Genomic DNA, 26,691 nt, shown 5'->3' on the forward strand with positions numbered 1-26,691 from the left:
ATGCACAAAAGAGTAGGATTTTTTTTTCATATGAACTAGCAAAACCAGTCTATGACAGAGAAGCATCATGACATACTCACCCTGGAGTGGGCATGAGGCTGCGGATGCCTGGGAAGTGATAGGGTGGAATTGTCGGGGAAGATGTTAATATTTTATCCTGATAAAGGTTGAGTTACAATTGTACAAGCTCATCAGACAGTATACTCCAAGATTATACTATTTGTTTTTACTGTCATGAAAATGTCTCTCTTTTTACTATTGCTTTTGACGGTTAATGGAAGTAGGTATACAATTTTGAGTTAACAGTTGGTTTACACCAGGTACTTGGAGAATATTTGTCTATTGTCCTTAGATTTTTATTGTTGTTGTTCAGAAGTCATTTGTTATTCTAGCTAGTACATCCTGCAGAACGTGTGTGGCTGCTTTTATTCTCTTCTTTTTATCTTTGGTGTTTTGTAACTTCAGTATGGGTGGATCTAATTTATTCTGTTGAGAGTCTGTAGGCTCTCAAATATGATTCGGTGATCTTTCATCCTTTCCAGAAAATTCCCAGCCCTTTTTCCTTGGAAGACTACTCTTGAATATTTAATGAAAAGATATTCAACTCCTGCTCCTCTTAGAACTCTAATCAGGTAACAAGAGTCTCCCTCACTCCTGTTCTGCTTTGGCTCTGCTACATTCGGGACAGTTTATCCTAGACGGCTTCATCAGTCATTACGCGTCTCTCAGCCATGACTAAGACACTGATTAACTGGTAATTCTCTTAGAAATTCAATTTTTAATATCAATTACTATTTTTTAAAAAGATTGCATTTATTTATTTGAGAAGTAGAGCTACAGAGAGAGGGAGAGACAGAAAGAAAGGTCTTCCACTGGTTTGTTCCCCAGATGCTGCGATGCCTGGAGCTTAGCCGATCCGAAGCCAGGAGCCAGGAGCTTCTTTGGGTCTCCCACATGGGTGCAGGGGCCCAGGCACTTGGGCCATCCTCCACTGCTTTCCCAGGCCACAGCAGAGAGCTGGATCAGAAGTGGAGCAGCCGGACATGAACTGGCGCCCATATGGGAGGCCGGCGCCGCATGCGGAGGCTTAGCCCACTACACCACAGGACCAGCTCCTCAATTACTGTATTTTTAACTTCCAGAATTTCCATTTAGTTACTTTTGAAATAAGTTTGATTATTTTGGGGAAACTTTTATTATTTTGTTATACTTATCTTTTAAAAATGTCTAAACATATTGTATGCACGATAATTTGGACATCTGTGGTGTTTGTTGTGTGATTAGACCAATTTTTTTGTTTCAATTTACTTTCACTGGACATACTTTGCCTTCTCATTGTGCCATAATTTTTGTTTATCAGCTAATATTTCTCAGAACATGCGAACTTTTTGCCATTTGGATTTAAAATATTTTCCATGGAGTCTTTGTCTTTGCCTTAGACACGACTAATCTGGGACAACTTTGAAATCAATCTACAGCTAGAAATTTTCAGAAATAGCTTCAACTATGCATTAAGTGTAGTCTTGTAGATGGCAATTCTCAGTGCAAAGATTTCTTTTTTCCTATTTAACAAAAGTCAAAACCAAGACAGGCAATTATCTGCTGTGCCTCCTATTATGTGATAGGTTTTTCACCTTCGGAGTTCTGGGCTCTAAGTGACACTGTCTGGTGAGACTTTCCAGGCTGTGTCTTCCACCTGTCATGGGCTTCACGGGTGCAGTGCACCAGGCCGCCAGGTGGTTGGTCGGCAGGCACCCCCGGGGAAAGTTTCATCTACTGCATTAGGGGCCTCCTGGGATTTGGATTTTTGATAGCTTACGTCCTTTCACGAACTGGACTTTTTTGCTCAAAATATAGTAATGACTAGAACTTGCAACAGAGATTTGCTCATTTGAATATCAAATAACTCCTTTCTCTTAGAAATTTTGGGGGAAAAGTGCCTTGTATTTAGGCATCTATGGTAACACGTTTTCACTTTTCTTCTCTACATTGCAGATACAGGATAGAGAGAGCACTTTTTGTCTGGTCATATACTACTTCCACTCTACTTTCCATCTCCTTTGCAAAACCAAAGGTTGGCCATGAAAAGCAGTGACCCTTACAGCCTCCCTGTAGCAAGCACATGCACACACACACATGCACACACACACGTGCACACACAGGCTGCCACCAAACCCACCCCCTCCACCACTAAAAATAAGCACAAATCCAATTAAAAACCATGTGCTTGCTCTGCAAACGCACTTCATGATAAATCTCTTGGCCTTCCCTTTCCACCAGATTGCCATCCCTAAATATCCTAAATCTTCCTTTATAAAAATGTTGGAGCCTAGGCAGTCCTTTCTGTTTCTGCCTTGAAGTTCTCCAAATTCTTGGGTGTTGGATTGCCCTGCACTATTGATTTTGGATCGGTTATTTTTGCTTCCATGGAAATCTTAAATCACTGTTCCCCTATATCCACAAACATGAGGATTTTCTATCAGATTTTCAGTTCTTTTAATGTAGTTTTTCCACCTCCAGTTCTGCTGTCATCCCACAGATCTCACCTACTTTGTAAGTGCGATTTCTTCAGATTGTGTCAAAACCGAGTTTCCCTCATTTCATACAAAATACTTTGATTTCACCTCACTCTTCCCCCAACATCGAAGACATGCCTTGGAACAGCTTCACCACTGGGAGTGGCATCGTGAAACGGGGATTTGCACCACAGCTCTCAAACAAAAATACCAACAGGCACTTTTCTCCTTCTTTGTAAATTGTATAAGATTTAAAAAAAAAGGGGTACAGTTCTGTCTCAGCTCCCCGATTCGTGTCGTGGTCCTCCGAATCTGATGGTGCAGAGAATGTGTGCGCCACAAGACTGCCATTGGTCTTTCACTAACCTGGCATGAGGACTCCCACTGGGGGTGAGGAGAGGGGAAGGGTGGGAGGGAGATGGGACTCTGGGACTCTTCCTGCTGGTTTATGTGCTGTGTTGTTTTCTATATATTTGTAGTATTTTCATAAATCAGCAAGAATAAAATAAATGTTCTTTAAAATAAAAGAATGCAAATGTATATGGAGAAAGGTGAGTTTCCTTGTAACCCACCACTTCCCATTTGAGTAATCGCCAAAAATGTTGATATGACCAGGGCCGGTGCTCTGGTGTAGCAGGTGAAGAGGCCACCTGCGATGCTGACATCCCATATGGGCACTGGATCAAGTTCCGGCTGCTCCACTTCCTATCCAGCTCTCTGCTACAGCCTGAGAAAGCAGTAGAAGATGGCCCAAGTCCTTGGGCCCCTGAACCCACATGGGAGACCCAGAGGAAGCTCCCGGCTCCTGGCTTCGGATCAGCCCAGCTCCAGCCGTTGCAGCCATCTGGAGAGTGAGCCGGTGGGTGGAGCACCTCTTTCTCTCTCTGCCTCTCCTGGCTCTCTGTTTAACTCTGACTTTCAAATAAATAAATCTTAAAAAAAATTGATATGACCTTCTAGCCCTCTCCACCCACCCATCCATCCATCCTTTTGATAAATGTTAGCTCATTTAATCCTCACAATAACTGTGAGGGTACTTCAAACATTGTGGAAAAATAAAATTAAAAGATAAGTTGAAATCCATATATAGAAGGATCTTCAAAAATTTCATGAAAAATACATATTTTGGGGCCACCAGGGTGGTGCAGTGGGTTAACGCCCTGGCCTGAAACCCTGGCATCCCATATGGGCACCAGTTCTATTTCCGGCTGCTCCTCATCCAATCCAGCTCTCTGCTATGGCTTGGGAAAGCAGTGGAAGATAGTCCAAGTCCTTGGGCCCTTACACCCTCGTGGGAGACCTGGAGGAAGCTCCTGGCTCCTGGTTTCGGATTGGCTCAGCTCCGGCGATTGTGGCCATCTGGGAAGTGAACCAGCAGTCCTCTCTCTCTGTTTCTACCTCTCTCTGTAACTCTGTCTTAAAAAAAAAAAAAGAAAAATACATATTTTGATAAAAACGGTACATGTATTTCAAATTTTTTGTACCAAAATGAACTTGTCTCCTTTTTTAAAAAAAAGATTTGTTTATTTGAAAGAGAGATAGAGGGAGAAATATATCTTAATCCACTGGTTTACCCCCAAACTGGCCACAATAGCCTGGAGCTGGGTTATGCAGAAGCCACTGAGCCAGGAACACTCCATTAGGGTCTTCCACATGGACAGCAGGAACTGAAGCAATTGAGCCCTCATCTGTTGCTTATCAGATGCACTAGCAGAGAGCTGGATTCAAACAAAGCAGCCAGGATGGAACTTGAACTGGCATTCCAGTATGGGATGTGGGTGTTCCAAGCTATGGAGCACTTGGGCCATCCTCTGCTGTTTTCCCAGGCAAATTAGCAGGGAGCTGGAATGGAAGCAGAGCAACTGGGACTACAACCAGCACCTGTATGAGATGCCGGCGTTGTAGGCATTGGCTTTACGTTTCTGCCACCATTGCAGTCCCCTCACAGCTTTTACATATTTAAGGCAATTATTGTAATTTATCCCACTTGGCATTCAATGGAACCTTTCGTTTGAGTCTCAATTCTGAGTCTCACTTCTTTCTTTTACTCTAATTTTACTGCCTACTAAGATGTTCTTCATCTGTATTGACCTCTGTTATTCAGTTCATACACTAACTTTTATTTATTTATTTATTTATTGACAGGCAGAGTTAGACAGTGAAAGATACAGAGAGAGAGTTATAGAATGTGAGAGAGAGACACAGAGAAAGGTCTTCCTTCCGCTGGTTCACTCCCCTAATGGCGGGCGCTGCGCCAATCTGAAGTCAGGAGCCAGGTGCCTCCTCCTGGTCTCCCATGCGGGTGCAGGGGCCCAAGCACCTGGGCCATCCTCCACTGCACTCCCAGGCCACAGCAGATTGCTGGACTGGAATAGGGGCTACCGGGACAGAATCCAGCACCCCAACTGGGACTAGAACCTGGGGTGCCGGCGCCGCAGGTGGAGGATTAGCCTAGTGAGCCACGGCACCGGCCCATACACTAACATTTAAATTTAGATAGCAATGCTTTTGGTTTTAAGAGTTGTTTATTTTTCATGTTTGTGATGTCTTTTGGAATCTCTCTAAGGACATCCAACATGTTTACTTTAAAGGCCTCTCTCCTGGGCCTGTGTGGTGGCGTAGTGGGTAAAGCTGCTGCCTGTGACACCAGTATCCCATATGGGCACAGGTTCATGTCCCAGCTACTCCATTTCTGATCCAGCTCCTTGCTAATGCCCTGGGAAAAGCAGCAGAAGATGGCCCAAATTCTTGGACCCCTATACCCATGTCAGAAACCTGGAAGAAGCTCGTGGCTCCTGGCTTCAGCCTAGCCCAGCCCCGGCTATTGCAGCCATCTGGGGAGTGTACCAGAAGATGCAAGATCTTGTTCTCTCTCTTTCTCTCTCTCTCTCATCTCCCTTTGTCTCTGAGAACTCTTTCAAAAAAATAAATAAATCTCTTTTTAAAAAAATAAAGTCCTTTTGCCATTTTTTGAATATTTTGTTATTTCTTCAAGAGCTGGTTCTTCTCATTCATCTCTTTTATGATGTGAGGTTTCATTAAATGTGAACTTTTAGATTTTTTTGCTTAAAAATGCCTTTTTGCTTCTATGAAGATTTTGGCTTTGATAGAGAAGCACGTTTTCTCCGGTATGGGGTTTGGATTGGACGCACTTCCACATGGGATACACCTGTAACATCCATCAGGCATGAAGGCTGCCCCATTTCTCCTGATTCTTCAACAGTGTGAAGCCTTGTGTGGCTCTTTGGCCCAAGCACCCACATGCCCTGTTAGCTTGCAGTAAGTGCCAGCCCCAACTGCACAACTCAAGTGAGGTCAAGGAGAAAAGCCAAAGTACCATGCTACTCTGCATATATTTTCTCAGTATCCCCTGGCAAAGCCTGCCTCTTACTTTCGGACTGACTTTGGCATAAATAAGTATTTATTCTTATATCTAAGGTCAGGGTCTCATCTTGAACAATCTCTATGACTGTACATATTAGCCTTTGCATATTGGATTTCTATATAAGATTTCATTTGAAAACAAATGAGTGAGCCTTTAAGAGTGTCACCAGACATGACACTCTGACCATTAATAATCTCACTCCTTGAGCAGTTTGCTGATAACTCATATTATGCTTCGCACATTGCTACATTCTTATGAGTGGCGGTGCTAATGCACGCCAATCCAAAAGTTGGAAGAGGCAGTTATTAAGAAAAAAAATTTCAATTAATAGCAGAAGGAGATTTAAGTAGATCTAATGATAATGACTTGTATTTATAAGAATTTCTTCCCATAATGAAAACTGACATTGGTTTCTTACATACCTTGACCTAGTGTTGTTAGATGTGCTGTAAGTCCTGTGTGAACACACAGAGACTGTAAGTGCAGTTTCTCAGTCTTACAAGAGTTTTAGTGATGTGTTACGCTAGTTCAGATCAGCTGTATCAGATAATAACATGTGATATAATCTAACCACTGATATGGCTAAGACATCGACCGTCCCCGTCATGGGAGAAGCCACTCTCTACTCAGTTTGCAGTATTCTGCAGTGCGCTATAAGCAACATTGGACAGGGAGGTGATTTTCTATTATTTGACTGGGGTGGGTGGAATAATTTTAATTGCTAAGAAATTGCATTTTCATTGTAAAGCAATTCAAGTTATAGCAGATTCATAATGCAGCTATTGTAAAAATGACATTTCAGTGACATTTCTGTGAGAAGAACATGGTGATTTTGCAAATGACATGGTGAGGGCATAGCAGTTACGCGAATAACACATTTTCATGATACGTGTGCTGGGAGCATAAATAATGATGATGGCGATAATATTAATAATAATGGCATTCCATGAGAGAAAACCTTTAATCTCTGCAATTCCAAAGTTCTTTAACTCACATCTATCCACTTTACACTCCACTCAAACACTTGGTCCTGACTCTTTTTGATGGAAGGGAACAGAAGAACCAAGTGGTTGCCCAACTATTTTGCAGATTAATGGCAAACATAGAATCAGAATCTATTTTCTTTTTAAAAGTCTTTTGGGATGACTCACTAGAATGAGTAGCACACAAGTACTGGAAATAATATTGTTCTGATTTTATTGTGGATGTATTTCCATCAGTTTTTTAGGTGGATTGTAGGTGAGTAATTAGCATCTTTTCTCTTCGTGTGCATAAAAGAAAATGTAGCATTGTATTATTTCTGGATGAACTGACTTGTTCATTTCCAATATGTTTATAGAATACTCTAATAAGTTAAATAGGTAAGCTGCTTTTGTTAGCCTGAGGGCATATTATTCCCACAGTGGATATGTCATCATCATTTTATTTTCACAATGTCATTATCATGTCATTAATATAGAAATTTTCCATTTTTTCCTCTACATATATTTTAAGAGAAAAAATAGCTTCTTAGAAACTCTGTTGTCAGTGAGTGGAACTAAGTTCTGGAATGATGGTTGTCAGTAAGCATGACCCATGTGGTCAGCATTCTGCCACAAAGGTCACCAACATAATTTATTAAAGACACTATAAGGCAGGGGGAAAATTTGCATTGATTTACATAGCCTTTGACCAAATGCCTTAGCTGCTTATTTTGCCTGTTTCATTTCAGTTTGTGTGAATGCGATGGCTTACTCAAGTTTAAGAATTTGGGCTCAGAGCCTACATGTTATTGATACTTTGCATTCAGGTTGGTGTATTGGGCCTAATGCAAAACATCTGAGAACTGAGGCTCTCTCCCCGGCTTGAGGGGAATGAAGTACAGTGGTAAAGGCAATGTCCAGAAATCCCAGTTGGGATCCATTTGGGAGCTATATGCTCATACTCAACCATTTGTTTTGTTAACATTAAGTTTGAGGCATTGGAATCATACTTTGTTACTTACATTATCATTATTTCTTTGAGCTTTGGGAAGGATGAGTATGCTTAGGGAAATTCAGATAAAAATATTTTTGAGGATATTTCTTTGCTTTTCAAACAAACCACTCACTCTTTTATAAATCCAAATTCCTTTACAAGGCAAGGAATATATGATTCCAAGATAATTCTATTCCTGATTTGTTACCACACCAATTACCAGTGAACTACTGAATGCTTTTGTTTCATAAGCTGTGATTTACATCCTGTTTGGATCGCTGGGTTCTATGATGTCAAGCTTTCAATCAGAACTCTATAGCCTGATTTCTTCATTTCCATAGCTTGCAGGCAGTCGCTCCTACATTCTGCCAACACAGGCCACCCATGCCTCTTGTCAGTGTTCGCTCAGATGACTAAATGGCAAGGTGCATTAGTGCATGTTAAAGCTGCAATGCAAATTTCCCACAAAACATTGACACTGTAACATCTGCAAAGGAGTCGTCACCATGTCAATAACAATAAGTAATACTGCCATTTCTCTCTCCTTGCTTCAGCTAAGAAAGACGCTCTTACACGCCCAATATGGGAAGGATTTCACTATGTCTTAGTTATATTCTTGTAAAAGGATATTTATAAAACAAAGGAAAAATTAAAAGAAAGTATATTCAAATTTTTAAAGGTAAAGACTCAAATTGGTGGTTGGATAAGACCCAGGCTGGAACTGAAGATGATTGGAGTTCAGATACTGAAAATTACTAAACTGACATTTTATCAAGGTTCCATCTCATCGTTAGGCTCTCGATACAGCTAGTGACATAAATGATAAGTGACAACCAAGAGGAGAGGAAGGGGCATATCTCAACTGAAAACTTCTGCTCCTCTACCAGTTAGAGTGAGAAATAAATAAATAAAGCAAAAATCTGCGACCTCAGGACAACTGGAGCAGATGTCACACCCAACAGCGAGGAGAACAGAGCTGTCAAATGAGGTAGCTGCGTTGCCAGAGACAGCTGAGACCCTTCCCTGCTGTAGCGTCTGCAGAGGCCATCTTGGGTGTTGCCATAAGGGATGGCTGGCTCAGCTTCTCCTTGCTAGGAACCTTCTCACCCCTCATCTAGGGATACTTTGGAGCCGAATCAGTGGGAAGGGATGTTCAAGGACAGACTTTCTATACCTGGTGCTGAGCAGCCTTGGAGGTCAGTAGGAGAGGCTCCCCTGCTGTAAAGGAGAAGTGTGACCACGTGAGACAGCACCTCCAACTCTTGGCTAACATGTGCTGCCACCATTGTAAAGTCCTATTCTCCCTCTCATTTCACAGGAGCCTTGACCAGAGAGGGGACGTGATCAAGTCATGGGCTAGATCCAGGTTGTTAACAAGATGGGAGCTCTTTGATCTAATTGAGGTAGAAATGACATGCCGGACAGAATCTGGCGGCCGGAGAAGTAATGGATTGGTTAATACCAGGAAAGCTACAGTTATTGGTCGGCATTCATCTGCCAATCCTTTTGCTTTACTGTTTCTTAGCCAGAAAGTGTTTTGTTGTTTTTTCTGCCAATAATCTTGGTTAGGCCACTTATGGAAAAACAGAAAAATCCCCATCTTGGTAACAGATTTCTCAGTATGAAGTAGCGCTGTGGACAATAGAGCCATTTCCTATCTCTCTGACTTTCAGACTTTTTTTTTCATCAGAAGAATTAATTTTGGTGCCAGAGAAAGAGTTCTGGCTTTGGCAATATGTTGGCTGTGATCCCAGATCCCAGGATGCTGATCCAGACCCAGAGCCATCCAGGGTTCAAAGACCATTGGACAAAGAGCAGAAGCTCTTGTTCTGAACTCCCAGCCCCATGTCCATGAGATGGGGGAATCTATGTCCCATCAACTTACCCAGATTTCTTTCTCTTGAGCCCAGGTCTGTGATGTGCCCATATGACACCCACGACTTCACTTTTTGCAAAGCCCTCCCCTTTGCTACGTGACTTCTTTTATTCTCTCAGGAACAGCAGCTGCAGCTAGCCAGCCTGCAGCACCATTCTGAGATACCCTAGGGAGCAGCTGGAACTCTCCCAAAGGCTGATTTTATGCCACTGAGTTTGGTCCTGAATATATCCCACTTGTGGAAAATATGTAAAATACATTAAGGAATTGCCACCCAGAGCAGGAAATCTCCGTGTTGACCAAATATTGTTCTAAGAATTGCCTATACTATTCATTTTCGTTCTATTCAATCAATCTGTGGGGGTATTTTCTGGATTAATGTATCATATTTTTCTGAAGCTCAAATTGAGGTCACAAATTAGATTCACTCACCAAAAAAAAAAAAAAATGCAGCTTTCTTGTGTAGGAAGAGGAAATATTCTTGCTTCTCTTTAAATCCTAAATTATTTCTCTCCACCTAACTCTCCCTCTCATTTCTCCTCTTCCTACCTTTTATAGCTCAGAGACCTGGAGTTGGAGGTTTAAATAAAGGTGCTATGCCTTTAAAACCAGTGAAAGCAAATGGATTTGAATAACCCAACCGGATCTGGGTCCATCCTAACGTTTAATCTGCATTATGTCTCACTTCCTAATCGCTGCTTCCATTCCAAGTGTGAGCAGAGAGGCTGGGCAAGTGGGGCACAGCAGACAAATGCCAGTAAAACAAGTTTGCCTTATAGCTGGTGAGCCCCAAACCCACGTCCACGGGGCTTTATGGCCGTGTTCCATCAGATGACCCCATAAACTAGAAATAATCACCTCTAAACACTAATACCTCCTCTCCTTCATTGTTGCTGGTCGCTATGGCGCTGCATTCGACTGTGAAGAATTCCCCGCCATTATCACCCTCAGTGTCTCTCTCTCTGAAATGTGATCTAATTGCAGAATCCACACCTGTTCCACAGTTCAATAGAATTCAGCTTTGATGGAGGCAGACTTTCAAATAACACACACACACACACATGTATGCACACTGGTACACACACACACACGTAGACAATTATCCAGGAGTTCAGTTGGGGCCAAAAAATAAATTAATTAATAAAGAGGGTGAGTTTATCAGAAAATACTGTTATGGAGAGGAGGAGGGGAGAAGAGGCTGTGTTTTGTGGTCACTGGAAGATTGCTGATGGGTGCATAAATAAGGCATGCTGGAACATCTGTTCTTTGTTGTGCGTTCAGCTTTTTAATGTGTTCAAAGAGCAGCTCTGACGCTTCGCTGACTGCCACTCCCCATCCGAGCAACATTTTACCAGAAAATAATAAACCTTCCTGGTGGGGTGCAGGGAGCCAAGGCATTCGGGCAATGCCATTAATTTGGAAATATCTCTTTTTCTGGGATTTTAAAACCTCTCTCTCTTTGAACATTGCACAAATTTTTGGGACCCAGCCTAGCAGCCCTATCAGCCTAAACATTAACTCGGTCTGAATATCTATTCAACCTTTTATTTATTTATTTATTTTTTCAAATCAGCAAAGGAAGAGAGGCAGTCAAGGCAAAGTTTACAGATGTCCCTCACCCCCCAACTGCTGCTGTTAATTTTATTAATGTTATCTCGAATCTACTGGGATTATTTTTAACATGTTCCAGTATGTATTTGGACTGATAAAATTCGGAGGCAGCTGAGGCCCCTGACAGTTGAACAATATTGGCTGGTGATTTTGATACAGTGTGGTAGGCAGCAAAAGATTAAAAAAAAAAAAAAAGAAAACACAAAAAACAGAGCATCCTAAACTGAGCAAAACCAGCTTGAATTCTAAAATAAAATTTTAGCAGCGCGGATTTCTCTTGCCATAGGCTATGAGGCTACTATGAATTTCAGATACATTTCCTGAGCTGTCAATGAGGTGGAAAGATGAGACTGGCATTACGAAGATTTGTTGCGGCTCCATTCAGTGTAATTGCGATCGAAGGTATAGAGACATTAACTGCCACCCAAGAAGAGCTGTTTGTGTACATACAGTATAGAAATAGCTCACCAGACAACCAGAGGACCAGGATGGGAATTTCTTTATGTCACTTGATTTGGCTTTTACATCTCTTCTCCCTCACCCAGCTTTTTTTTCAGGTCACAGCTCAGAAGCACTGCAATACCAATTAGCGACTGAAGGTTGCTTCCATAATGAGTGTGAGTAAGTATTCTGAAAGGAAGACAGGATCTTCTGGGTACAAGGCTGCTATGTAAATTCTCTCCTTCCAACCTTCTCTCCTCATATCTTGTCATCCAGTCTTTGTGCCCTTGACCCAGCCAGTCCCCTTCCACAGGACAGGTTCCTTTTAGAAATGTAAGGGTGGGTAGAAATGTATGGGTGAGCTTTGCTCTGGGGAAGGATTTTGGACAGTGGGTTACCCAGAGTTTGGGTCCATGCTACCAGAGAACAGATGTTTGTGGTTAGGTGAGTGACTCTTGAAAAAAATCATCCTTTCGTTGGCTTTGCATGCTGTTCTTTTTGGTTAATTCGGAGGTTTGCAATGATCAATATCAAGGTAATGTTATTGATTTTGCCAGATTGAACCCAATGATGTTATATTTCAATGTGTCTCTGCTGCTTAAAAATCTCACAAAATGACAGCTTTCTAAACCAGCAACAGAAGTGCCCATATCCAAGGTCATTTTGGCTTTACTCTGTGCTTGCAATACCCTCACTGTGAAAGTGAATGACGGTTTATTGAGAGCTATAGAACATTTTAGAACGTTTAATTATCTTAAAATGAGAAGGTATATTGGCGGTGTGGTATGGGCATATTATATACAACTTATTGTTCAGTTAATAAATTTTCACCTTGACAACTTATCCTTAGTGAGCAAACAGTTGCTCTTTTTGTATAACTTATAACCCCACAAACTAGATGAGCATACCACGGGGAATGATTTTTTGACATTGTTGTTTCAGGTAAAGACATTCTCACTAATTTACTCAGCACAATAGCTTCTAGTCACAGAATATCATATGGAACAAATTTGAATTTTATGCCCTGTTTGGATGAACCTCCAAGTTTTGCTTTGAGTATATAATCCAAGTAAAAGAGAGGAAAATAAGGCATTTTCAATGATGTTATTGCTATATTTTCATAGCTCAACTTTTCCTTCTTTTGATCAAAGTTTCAAAAAAAATTATTGTCAAGACAAGGCTGTATGATTTCGATATTGAATGCATGCAGGAAAATTGGTCACGTAACTCTCTACCACCTTCACAAGAAGTCTTCATCTTGTAGAGTGTGCTGTGATACACAGCCTAGGATACCCTTAAGGCTGGCTGGATTATTACCCAGGCTTTGGGGATGCAACCCACTGACAACCCTCAAATGTGCAGTCCTCTCTCACATCAGCCCTGTGTTTAAAAAAAAAACTACACTGACCAGAGCATCACCACATTCCCAGGGGCAGCCTGCACCCACCAACTACTAGTCAAAGTGGGCTGTGAGAGCCTCGCCCCATCCTTCCACTTCAGGACAGTGTGGAAGGGCCATGCCAGCCCCAGAACTGTTGGAGTTGTCTGTGGCCAGTGTTGAGTCCCCTCTGCCCTGCCTTGCTTCCTTTTCTTCCCTTCACAGCGTCTTGATCTTGAGGTCCCTCCTTGACCAACTTTTGCCTGTTAACCTCTGTTTCAGAATCTTTCCCTGGAGGGTGACCCTGCCTGCACCTACTGCACGCTTGGCCTGCAGTCTCTGCTGATTTTCACCTTTGATGAATACAATGACCTTCATTATCTTGTATTTTGCTATAAACAAGATTTGTGACTTGTTGATGAACTTGTTTCCTCCCTTTGATAATTAGGATGCCTTGGGTTGCATTATCATTTCCCCCATTAGAATTAATAAAAGTATTGTTTTATTTAAATATCTTCACATAGCAACATGGCTTTAGGAGAAATTAAAGTTGTTGAGTGGGTTGTAAGTATTGTCAGAGTGCTCTCGTCTGCACATAACAGAAGAGCCAAACCAACGTGAATTAAACATTAAGAAAAAATATTCTCCACTGGTAAGTCCAGAGGAAGAAAAGTTCCAAAGCTTGCTAATCCAGTCATTCACTGATGTCCTCCAGGACCTGGCTTCCTTCCATATCCCCTTCCTTCTTCCTCAGGATATCAGCTACTGTGCTGTGCTCACAAGATCATAGCCCTCACAATGGACAACACTGAAAGGCTGAAAGAGGGGAAGGCAATGTGGTACTTCTTTGGATCCATCATTAAGAACAAGAAAATTGTTCCAAGGTTTCCTCAGTAGACTTCATTCATGTGTCTCTGGCAAGAATATTTGTCAAACGTTCCATTCTTAAACCAGTAACCGACAACAGTAATAAAATCACCGTGACTGGCTTGTTAATCTGTATGTACCTCTTGGAGCTGGGTCTGTCCCTCCTGAAGCACAAGGCTGTCCAATGCCCCAGCCTGGGATTGTGTTTCTGAGGACAAAGGGGAGAATGGCTGCTGTGCGGGTGACTGATGATGTAGACAACCTATAGACTTCTTGCCAGTGATTCCTATCCCTGTTCCTGACTTGTAGTGACAATTTAGGCCTTAAACTCAGGAAGAATGACTTAGCAATGACTCTATGAGTGAAAAGATTTTATAAATTATTTGTAGACCAATACTTTGACATGTTTAGTGTGAGTGTATTGTGTACCCAGTATAAATATGTGGATATAGATAGGAATAGTAACCATGCACCAAAGCCATGAATGTGTGCACTGATGACACTTCCAGGATGTATAATAATCCGGCTAAAAAAATCAAAATTTCAATGTTCAACTGAATTTCTGGCATCATCTGTATTTTTTATAAAGTATATTAGACAAAAATAAGTATGTCCTCATTTTAGTAAATTCAGTCAGATCATTTTCAATACATTGGCATGGTTTCTATACAGGATTAATTATTCATTAATGTATAAAGTATATTTTCTTATTATAAAATAATGTATTCCAGAGGCAGAAATCTTTGTATGTATGGAAGACATGGTTCTTTTTTTTCAAAAAATCCATAAAAACTTAAGAAAATTAAAATCAACCATAATTTCAGATACCCAAAGATGATCTTTGCTATGCCCATCAGGAGTTTTGCTTAGCAAAATATTTTCTTTTTTGTGCTTATTTATTTTTAATTAAAAAAAATTTAAGATGAACAAGTTTCATGTATTTCATATATGCAGATTTAGGAGCCCAGAAAACTTCCCAGCCTAGCCTTCCTCCCACTTGTGCTCCCACCCTCACTTCTCCTTCCTTTCCTATTCTTTCTTTTAATTTTTACGGTGATCTACTTTCAGTTTATCTTATACTCATAAGATTAACCCTACGCTACATAAAGAATTCAACAAATAGTAAGAAGAAAGAAAATACTATTCCTCAATAGAAGAGACATGGGCTAAAAATAATCATCAAATGTCAAATGTCAGTTCACTCATACATTACATGTTTTGGTGCTCTATTAGTTATCACAGATCAGGGAAAACATGGTATTTGTGTTTTGGGGACTGGCTTATTTCACTAAGTATAATGGTTTCCAGTTGCATCTATTTTGTTGCAAAAGACAGGATATCGGCCGACCGGCATCCCGGGGTTATAGTCCCGGTTGGGGCGCCGGTTCTGTCCCAGTTGCTCCTCTCCCACTCCAGCTCTTTGCTGTGGCCGGAGAAGGCAGTGGAGGATGGCCCAAGTGCTTGGGCCCTGCACCTGCATGGGAGACCAGTAGGAAGAACCTGGCTCCTGGCTTCAGATTGGCGCAGCGCACTGGCCATGGCAGCCATTTGGGGGGTGAACCAACAGAAGGAAGACCTTTCTCTCTATCTCTCTCTCTGTCTAACTCTGCCTGTTAAAAAAAAAAGACAGAATATCATTCTTTTTTTTATAGCCAAGTAGTATTCCATAATATATAATCCATATATCACAATTTCTTTATCCAATCATCAGTTGATGGACATCTGGGTTGATTCCATATCTTAGTGATTGTGCACTGAGCTGCAGTAAACATGGGGGTTCAGATAACTCTTTCACATAGCAAAATATTTTCACACAGCATATAGTATATGGATCCTAGGGTTCTAAAGGGTAGTACTATAGTGTATAAATATTCTATTATATTTTACTTTATTTTATTTTTAAAGATTTATTTATTTATTTGAAATCAGAGCTACACAGAGAGAGGAGAGGCAGAGAGACAGAAAGAGGTCATCCATCCACTGGTTCACTCCCCAGATGGCCGTAATGGCTGGAACTGCGCAGATCCGAAGCCAAGAGCCAGGAGCTTCTTCTGGGTCTCCCACGTGGGTGCAGGGGCCCAAGGACTTGGGTCATCTTCTACTGCTTTCCCAGGCCATAGCAGACAGCTGGATCAGAAGTGGAGCAGCTGGGCCTTAAACTGGCGCCCGTATGGGATGCCGGCACTGCAGGTGGCGGCTTTACCCACTATGCCACAGTGCCAGCCTCCTCTATTACATTTTAATACTTAAAGATATAATTAGTTTTTCATTCCATTATATGTAATAACAATCAAGTAGTCAATCTATTATGGTTTAATATTTAGTTTTTTAAATGTTATTTTTAGCTGTTGTAAAGCAATTAAGAGCACATTTATGTAAATATACTTACTCACAGATTAGATGATTTTTAAAGGCAAATTCCTTGACAGACACTCAGTAGATCAATTTACATACATATTTCAAATTTTTATCTATTTTCATTTTATTTTGAAAGGGAGAGAAAGAGAGATATATCTTCAGTTTCTAGAAATATGCAATTAGTTCAGTTACTTATGGCTATGTGACTACCTACTGGCCAAAATGGAATGTCTATATGTATGTATGTATGTATGTGTGTGTGTGTATATATATATGTATATATATGTATATGTGTATGTATATATGTGTGTATGTATATATATATATATGTATGTATGCATATGCACACATATACATTTTTGTTTGTTATTTATCATGTGGTGTTGGCCCATTGGTTCCCCTGCTAATTTTGTCTGGGATTATTAATTGGGCTGTTATGACTGAAGGGTTGAGAAACCCTATGTGGCCTCCTCTATGTGTTCGGCAATGGTTGGCAGTTGGCAGTGAGGAAACCTCCACAACCTACTTCATCTTTCATCCTCCAGTGGGGATAGATTCCATGTCTTCAGAGCAAGGCAGTCACAGGACTCCAGGAGAGGGAAAATGGACATTATAAGGCGTGCTGAGACCTAGAGTCAGAAGACACGTAAGATTATATCAGTTGCTTTCTGTTAAACAAAAGCAAGTCACCAGACCAGCCTGGACTCAAAAGCAGAGGAAATAGCTTTGACTTTATGATGAAAAGAGCTAACTATGAACAGGAGACTAAGTTTTGACCACTGGTAAGTAAGTAATGTAAGTATTAGCAATATGTGTTTGTTATTTTTTTCTAATTTTTCAAAAATAATTGCTTTGAGAGGTAGAGAGACAGAAATAGATAGGCAGAGAGGGAACTCCCATTTGCTGGTTCACTCTTCAAATGACTGCGATTACTAAGACTGAGCCAGGCCAAAACCAGGAGTTAGGGACTCAATGAAGGTGTCCCACATTGCAGGCAGGAACCCAGTCACCTGAGACATCTATGGCTTCTAAGGGTGGATTCACCTGGAAGTTGAAATTGAGAGAGGAGCTGAGATTCAAACCTAGGCACTTCTATATGTGATGCACGGGTCCCTTGCACCATCTTAACAGCTTTGCCAAACACCCCACCCCTGGAGGTGTTCTTTAAGGGAAGAGACTTGTCCACTTTCCAGTGGGTTCTTCATGCTATCTGAAATGTGGGCAAAATGACTGGTCTCCAACATCCCCCACAGTCATGCTGATGAGATGGATGTGGAAGGTAACTGAGTTCTTGGTAAATTACTGGAAATGCTACACTGGGCTTTTATACTGTCCTCATAAGAAATAAAGCCTTGCAAGCTTAAAGCTGAATTAATTTGCATTTTCCCCTATAGCTAGTTTAGAAACATAGCAAAACATGTATGCTTTGTTCCCAGAACATTTATATAGTCTAGAATAATCCATTACATGAAAGCTTAAGAAAATACTGCCCATGTTACTAGTTAGCCATAAAAATTTTTAGGTAATTAATTTTTGGATCAGTTTCTTCAGTGGTTTTTCACTTGACTGTTCATACTTATTCCTACTACTGTTGTCACTAATAATTTCTCCTCTTCTTTTTTTAGACTAGAAAAAGTAAAATTTGATTCAACATGACTTGACATGTCACAATGATTACACAGTGATCATTTTCAGAAGATTTCTACAGATCTCTAAAACTTGGTAGACTACTAAAAGTGTAGCAGGTTCCAATAGTTTCAATTTGTAATCTGTCTACTAACAAAGTGTCTTTTTCTTTCTATTTAAAGGTGCATTTAATCTGCTTTTCCTTGTTTTTTTTATTGTGGCAAAATATACATAACACAAAACTGACCATCTTAACCCTTTGTGTTGTTTGGTGGTATTAAGTATATTTACATTTTGCAAGCATCATTGCCATCCATCTCCAAATCTCCTTTCATCTTCCAGATCTGAAACTCTAAACCAATAAGACAATAACACTTCTACTATCTGTGCTTGTGACTAGGTATTTCACACAAGAGGAACAATACAGTGTTTGTCTTTTTGTGACTGGCTTATTTCTCTTACCATAATGACCTCAAGGTTCATTCATGTTGTAGCCTGTGTCAGAATTTCCTTCCTTTTTCAGCCTAAAATAATCCGCTGAATGTGTGTTGATTAATTCTATGTTCCAACCTGACTAGGTTAAAAGGTGCCAAGAGTGTTTACTCTTTCTGGGCGTTGTCTGTAAGGGCCTCTGTGCAGCAGCTCCCCAGTGTGAGCAGGCATCATCCTCTCTGCAGAGGACTTGAATAGAACAAAAAGCAAAGAAAGGGGGCAGCAGTGGCTAAAATCGCCTCTTGTGACACCAGCATCCTACATGGGCACTGGTTTGTGTCTTGGCTGCCCCACTTCTGATATAGCTCCCTGCTAATGTACCTGGGAAAGCAGTGGAGACTGGCTCAAGTGCCTTGGTCCCTGCATCCATGTGGGAGATTTGGAGGAAGCTTCTGGCTTCTGGCTTCAGAGCAGCCCAGCCCTGGCTGTTGCAGCCATTTGGGGAGTAAACCAGCAGATGGAAGTGCTCTCTCTCTCTCTCTGTCCCCCTCTCCCTCTCCGTGTAACTCTGCCTTAGAAAGGAGGAATCCAGCCCTTTTTCATCTTGCTCTCCTGTTGAGTGGAACATCAGTCATCTGTCCATGCACTGGAACGTACACCATCAGCTCACCTGGTTTTCAGACCTTCCAGGATGGACAGGAATTGCACTGCTGGCTTTCCTGGGCCTTCGACTTTCAGAAGACAGGTGTTGGGTTTTCCCAGTCTCCATAACCATGAGCCAATTCCTCATAAGAGCCTCTTTTTCTATGTGTATCCAGTTGGTCCTGTTTCTCTGGAGAGCCCTGACTAGTACAGTATGCATATACAGTAATATTTAGTACAAGTATGTGTATACATTAGTACAGTGTGTATACACAGTTGTCCTCCCTTAACTGTGGGAGGATTTGGTCCAAGCACTGAACTCTACAACTAAGTACTCAACATACATACTGCCATAACTTCTGCAGTTTAAGGTATGGCTGCAAAACTAGCACAAATTTCTTTTTCCTTCTTCACAACTTCACAGATTAAAGACTTGTTCTTACCATAGATCTTAGGAATCTCAGCACAAGAGTTTTCTATTTCCTTATTAAGTTGAGAAATGTCATGTTTTTACTTGAATAAGGCACTTTCCTGCTTCTCTTCAGCATCACTGAATTGCTAGCATCAGTACTCTGGTACTTCAGAGCCACTGAGTCCAATAAGGGTTCCTGGAATGCAGATCCTACAGTACTGTGGCAGGTGGTCTGATTCCGGGAGGGCTTCTGAGTGATGAATGGAAGGTAGCGTATACAGCACAGATACGCTGGAGAAAGGACAATTCATGTCCTAGGGTGGATGGTACAGTCAAGTGTGAGATTTCATCTTGCTACCGAGAATGGCATTCAATTTAAAGCTTAAAATGTTTATTTCTAGAATTTTCTGTTTAGTATTCTCAGGCTACCATTGACTGTGGGTAATTGAAACCACAGAAAGTAAAGCCAGGAATGAGGGGAGGGGGCAGAGAGACTACTGTATCACACTTCGTCTTTCATTCATCTGTCAGTGGGCATGTGGGTTGCATCTCCATTTTAGCTAATTGTGAATAAATGCTACTGTGAACAAGGGTGCACAAATATCTTTTCCAGATCTTGCATTCAATTTTTTTGAGTATATACCCAGAATCAATGACAACTTTGCTGTAATTTCTTGAGGAATAGTCATATTGTTTTTAACAGTTGGCTGTACCATTGAACAATCCCACCAACAGTGCACCCACATCCTTGCCAACATTTTTTGTTCTCTTTCATTTAAAAAAAAAAAAGAAGCCATTTTACTGGGTGTGAGGTGGTACTCCTTGTAGTTTTGATTTGCATCTCTGTAATGTTTAGGGCTGTTGATCATCTTTTTAGGTACCTTTTGGCATTTGTAGATCTTCTTTAGAGAAATGTCTCTTCATGTCCTTTGCCCAGTTTTGATTTGGGTTATTGTTGAGATTCATGAGTTCTATAGACATATATATTTCAAATTGTATTTATTTAGAAGCAGTCAGATTATCAACAAAGCAGCTACAACCTTTTTTTTTTTTTGCAATTAGAGTGCTAGTCCTTTAACAGAACAACAATTATTTCATATAAGCTGCATCAGAGACAATTGAAGATGAAAAAACGACCATCACTATATATAACTAATTTGTGTTGTGCACCAATAAGAACTGCTTTATATTTCCATGCCAATTTACACCCCCCATACTGTAGCAGGCAATGTTAGTGGCTATTGAAAAATACCACCGGGACAGGGCTATCAAAGACACACTTGGTTGTGTGTTAAATATACAAAAAAAAAGTACTACACAGCTGAAAAACTAATTGTGCACAGCCGTACATTTCAATTTTTTTTCTTTGAAAGGACTGAGTTGTGCACAGGAGGATTAAGTGCTTTATACAAAGAAAGAAAACTACACTAGAACCAACTTGCTCAATGTTGTTTTCTTCACCCTCCTCTTCAGCTTCTTCCTCTCACTCGTCTTCCTTCTTCTTTGCAGGGACTTCCTTGAAGACTGCCTTCTTTGCTGCTTCAGGCTTTCCCTTAGCCCAGTATGCAGCAGTCCCCTTTTCATATTTTCCCTTCAGCTTAGCAGTGTTCTTTCCATCAGGCTGCTGGTCACCTGCAGCAGTCTTGTTCACACCTCTCCCAGTTTCTTGGGAACATCGGCAGTGGATAGGCCAGGATGTTGTCCTTTGATTTTTGGGAGATAGTCAAAACAGAACAAGCAAAAGGCTGGAGGAGGTTTCTTGGGTGCATTGGGATCCTTGAGCTTTTTTTTCCCCTTTAGGAGGGATATAGCTTTTCATTTCTCTTTCGTAATTGTCCGGTTTTGCTGTGTCTTCAAATTTTCCTTTCTTTTTAGCAACCATGGTCTTTCACCTCTCTGAGGCTTCTCAGTTGACGGAAGCCTCTGGGTGCTGTTTCTTGTGCTCTTCTCAGCAAGTTTGTACAAAGAATGCATATGACAACTCTTTTTTTACCTCAGTTTCTTATTTTTTCTCAGTGAGGCAGACAGTCTCCCATATGTATTACATGTATATTGCATATATATGTAATATATTCTGTAATAAAGATATTGCATATTAATCACTTATCAGAGATGTAATTTGCAATATTTTCTCATATTGTGTGTTTTACCTTCTTCCTCTGTTGACAGTGTTTTTTGATGTTCAATTTTTTTTTATTTTTTAGGAAAAGTAATTTGCTATATGTTATTTTGTTGCTATACCTTTGGTGTAAGATCCAAGAAATCATACCAAATACAACATCATGGATGTTTGCCCTATATTTTATTCTAAGTATTTTATAGTTTCAGGTCTTACATTTAGATCATGGATCCATTTTGAGTTAACTTTTGAAAATCGTGTTAGGTGAGATTCTGACTTCATTTTTTGTGAGTATTTATCCTGTCTTACCAATACCATTTGTTGAAAAGACCATGTTTTCATCATTGAATGGTTTTAGCCCCTTGTTGAAAATAATGTGACCATGTATTCAAGGATTTATCTCTAGACTCTGTTGGATTCCATCAGTCTATGTATGCTTGTCTGTCTTCACTACCACATTGTTTTCATTACTGCAGTCTTGTAGTAAGATTTGAAATCAGAAAGAATTAATCCTCCAGCTTCGTCCTTCATTATGAGGGTTGCTTTAGCTATTTAGATCCTTTGAGATTCCACATAAATTTTAGGATGAATCTTTCTATTTCTTTTAAAAAAATCATTAGGATTCTGGTAGGGATTACACTGTATCTATAAATCACTTTGAGTAGTATTGATAAGTTAACAGCATGAGATATCTTACTCATGAGAAAATAGTCTTTAATTTCTTTTAGCAATGTTTTATAGCTTTCCTTATACAGGCCTTTCACCTTCTTGGTAAAGTTAATTCTTTTTTTTTTAAGATTTATTGTATTTATTTGAAAGTCAGAGTTACACAGAGAGAGGAGAGGCAGAGAGAGAGAAAGAGAGAGAGAGAGAGAGAGAGAGAGAGAGAGAGAGGTCATCCATCCGTTGTTTCACTCCCCAAATGGCCACAACGGCTGGAGCTGCACTGATCCGAAGCCAGGAGCCAGGAGCTTCTTCCGGGTCTCCCACACAGGTGCAGGGGCCCAAGGACTTGGACCATCTTCTACTGCTTTCCCAGGCCATAGCAGAAAGATGGATTGAAAGAGGAGCAGTCGGGACTAGAATCAGCACCTATATGGAATGCTGGTGCTTCAGGCCAGGTCTTTAACCTATTGCACCACAGTACTGGCCCCAGTCAAGTTACTTCTTAAGTGTTTTGTTATTTTTGATGCTGTTGCAAATGGAATTGTTTTCTTAATTTCATTTTGAATTGTTCAAAGTGTATAGAAATACAACTGATTTTTGTGTGTTAACTTGAACCCTGCTGCTTTGCTGATTTGGATATTAGATTTTTAAAAATTTTTTTATTTAGTAAAAATAAATTTCCAATGTACAGTTTATGGATTACAATGGCTTCCCCCCCACTACAATTTCCCTCCCCCTCACACCCCTCCCATCTCCCGCTCCCTCTCCCATTCCATTCACATCAAGATTCATTTTCAATTATCTTTATATACAGAAAATCAATTTAGTATATATTAAGTAAAAATTTCATCAGTTTGGACTCACACAGAAACACAAAGTGTAAAATACTGTTTCAGTACTAGTTATAGCATTACTTCACATTGGACCCTAATTTAAGGACAGATCCCAAATGAGAAGTAAGTACACAGTGACTCCTGTTGTTGACTTAACAATTTGACACTCTTGTTTATGGCGTCAGTAATCTCCCTAGGCTCTAGTCATGAGTTTCCAAGGCTATGGAGGCCTTTTGAGTTCGCTGACTTCGATCTTATTCCGATAGGGTCATAGTGAAAGTGGAAGTTCTCTCCTCCCTTCAGAGAAAGGTACCTCCTTCTTTGATGGCCCCGTTCTTTCTACTGGGATCTCACTCACAGAGATCTTTCATTTAGGTCGTCTTCTTCTTCTTTTTTTTGTTTTGCCACAGTGGCTTGGCTTTCCATGCCTAAAATACTCTCATGGGCTCTTGAGCCAGATCCGAATGCCTTAAGGGCTGATTCTGAGGCCAGAGTGCTGTTTAGGACATCTGCCATTCTATGAGTCTGCTGTGTATCCCACTTCCCATGATGGATCTTTCTCTCCCTTTTTGATTCTATCAGTTAATGTTCGCAGAAACTAGTCTTGTTTGTGTGATCCCTTTGACTCTTAGACCTATCAGTGTGATCATTTGTGCACTAAAATTGATCACTTGGACTAGTGAGATGGCATTGGTACATGCCACCCTGATGGGATTGTATTGGAATCCCCTGGCACATTTTCTTCTAGTACTATTGGTTGAACTCTGTAATTAACACACAATTATTCTTAGGTCCTTAAAGCTTAATTGAAAAGTGATCCCTGTTAAATATAAGAGTGGGAATAAGAGACGGAGGAGATGTACAATTTGGGACATGCTCAATTGGACTTGACCCAAATGGATATTAGATTTAACAGGGAATTCTTGTGTCACATTTAGGGTTTCCTACATATAGGAACATATCATCTGTGAACAGACATAATTCCACTTTTTCCTTTTCTAATTTGGAAGCCTCATTTTTTTCTTGTCTATGGTAGAACTTCCATTATTCTTTTTTTTTTTTTTTGACAGGCAGAGTGGATAGTGAGAGAGAGAGAGACAGAGAGAAAGGTCTTCCTTTTCGCCATTGGTTCACCCTCCAATGGCCGCTGTAGCCAGTGCATCTCACTGATCCAAAACCAGGAGCCAGGTGCTTCTCCTGGTCTCCCATGCAGGTGCAGGGCCCAAGGACTTGGGCCATCCTCCACTGCCTTCCCGGGCCATAGCAGAGAGCTGGCCTAGAAGAGGGGCAACTGGGATAGAATCCGGCACCCCAACCGGGACTAGAACCCGGTGTGCCAGCACTGCAAGGTGGAGGATTAGCCTGTTAAGCCACGGCGCCGGCCTCCAGTATTCTTTTACATAAGAGTTGCAAAAGGCAAAAAGCAAATATCTTTGCCTTCTTCCTGATCTTAGAGGAAAAAACATTAAGTTTTCCCCATTGAGTATGATATTCACTATGGATTTTTTTATATGTGGCTTTTATTATGTTAAGGCAGTTTCTTTCTATTCCTGATTGTTGAATTTTTTTCCATGAAAAGAGGTTAGATTTTTGTCAAATGCTTTATCTGTATCAGTTGAGATTAGCACACAGTTTTTTTTTTTATTCTGTTAATGTGGCTTATTACATTGATTTTTGTATGTTGAACTATTCTTGCACTCCAGGAATAAATCCCACTTGGTCCTAGTGTATAACCCTTTTGATATTCTGCTAATTTTGGTTTGTTAATATTTTGTTAAAGATTTATGCATCCATATTCATAAGGGCCATTGGTCTGTCATTTTATTTTTTGTAGTGTCCTTTTTTTTGACAGGCAGAGTGGATAGTGAGAGAGAGAGACAGAGAGGAAGGTCTTCCTTTTTGCCGTTGGTTCACGCTCCAATGGCCGCTGTGGACGACACATCATGCTGATCTGAAGCCAGGAGCCAGGTGCTTCTCCTGGTCTCCCTTGCGGGTGCAGGGCCCAAGCACTTGGGCCATCCTCCACTGCCTTCCTGGGCCATAGCAGAGAGCTGGCCTGGAAGAAGGGCAACCAGGATAGAGTCCAGCGCCCCAACCAGGACTAGAACCCGGTGTGCCGGCACCACAAGGCGGAGGATTAGCCTGTTAAGCCATGGTGCCGGCCTGTAGTGTCCTTTTGACACTTTTTATGGACAGTTTTATCAGATATAAGATTTGTGGTTAATGTTTTCTTTTTTCTTTCAGCACTTTAAACATAAATAGTTCACTGCCTTCTGGCCCCCAAAGTTTCTGAGAAGACATTCATTGACAATTTATGAAAGATCCTTTGTATGTGATAAATCCTTTCTTTATTCATTATCTTTTTTGCCTTGTCTTCACATAGTTTGTTTTGTGTCTTGGTATAGCTCTTAGTTTGACTATGTTTCTTGGTATAGCTTTCTTTGAGTTCATCTCACTTGGAGGTTTAACTTTTTGGATGTTCGTATTCATGTCTTTCATCAAGTTTAGGATTTTTCCCAATATTTCTTCAAGTAGTCTGTCTTCCCCATTTTCTATCTCACCTTCTGGATTCCCATCATGTGTCTGTTGTTCCACTTGATGGTGACTCACAGATCCCTTATGCTGTGCTCATTTTTCATCAGTCTTTCTAATTTCTCTTCCTCAAATTCAATATCCATGGTTTTATCTTCAAATTCATTAATACTTCTGGCTACTCAAATCTTCCTTTAACACTTCTAGTGGATTTTTCATTTTAGTCATTATACTTTTCAGCTTCAGAATTACTTGTAGACTTTTAAAGTTTGTTTTGCATATTAATATTTGTTTTGTTCACACATCATTTTCTTCACTTTTTTCTATGTCTTCTTATAGTTTTTTGAATACCTTTAAGGCTTTTTTAAGGATTTATTTATTCATTTGAAAGGCAGAGAGAGAGAAACACACACACACACACACACAGAGAGGTCCTCTATCAGCTGGTTCACTCCGCCAAATGGTCAAAGCAGCCAGAGTGGGCCAGTCCAAAGCCAGGAGTGAGCCAGAAGCTTCATCCAGGTTTCCCACAGGGGTGCAGGGGTCAAGTACTTAGGCTATCCTCTGCTGCTTTCCCAGGCACATTAACATGGATCTGGATGGGAAATGGAGCAGCCAGGATTCAAAGCAGCACCCATATAGAATGTAAGTATCACAGGCAGCAGCTTTACTTGCTCCACCACAATGCTGGCCCCAAGACTAAAGTCTTTGTCTACTTAGATCTACTACCAGATCATTTCCAGGGAAAATTTCTGTTGATTTATTTTTTCCTTTGAATGAATCATTTTTTCCTTGTTTTAGTATTTTTGCTGTTTATAATTGAACATTTGAATCTAATAATATGGTAACTCTGGAAATCAGAGGTTTTTTTCCCCATTTATCAGTGTTTACCTTTTTTTTTTTTTTCATTTGTTTGTTTTGGCTAGTTTGTTTGAACATTGTTGTAGGAGGTCTCTGTGCCAAGGACCAGCCTGATATGTAAGTTTAGGATCTTCCCAGTACTTTTCTGAGGCTGTCTCTACCCTTAGCTCTGTGTAGGAA

At 40.6% G+C, this 26,691-nt stretch overlaps 1 pseudogene; it reads right to left on the bottom strand.

Annotated features, from left to right (window-relative positions):
- LOC133752100 (putative high mobility group protein B1-like 1) overlaps positions 1-25,608 on the bottom strand; it is a 52,219-nt pseudogene extending 26,611 nt beyond the window's left edge.
- Between the last annotated feature and the right edge of the window lie 1,083 nt (positions 25,609-26,691).

This window comes from Lepus europaeus, chromosome 2 (genome assembly GCF_033115175.1).
Source record: "Lepus europaeus isolate LE1 chromosome 2, mLepTim1.pri, whole genome shotgun sequence".
NCBI classification, from domain to species: Eukaryota; Metazoa; Chordata; class Mammalia; order Lagomorpha; family Leporidae; genus Lepus; species Lepus europaeus.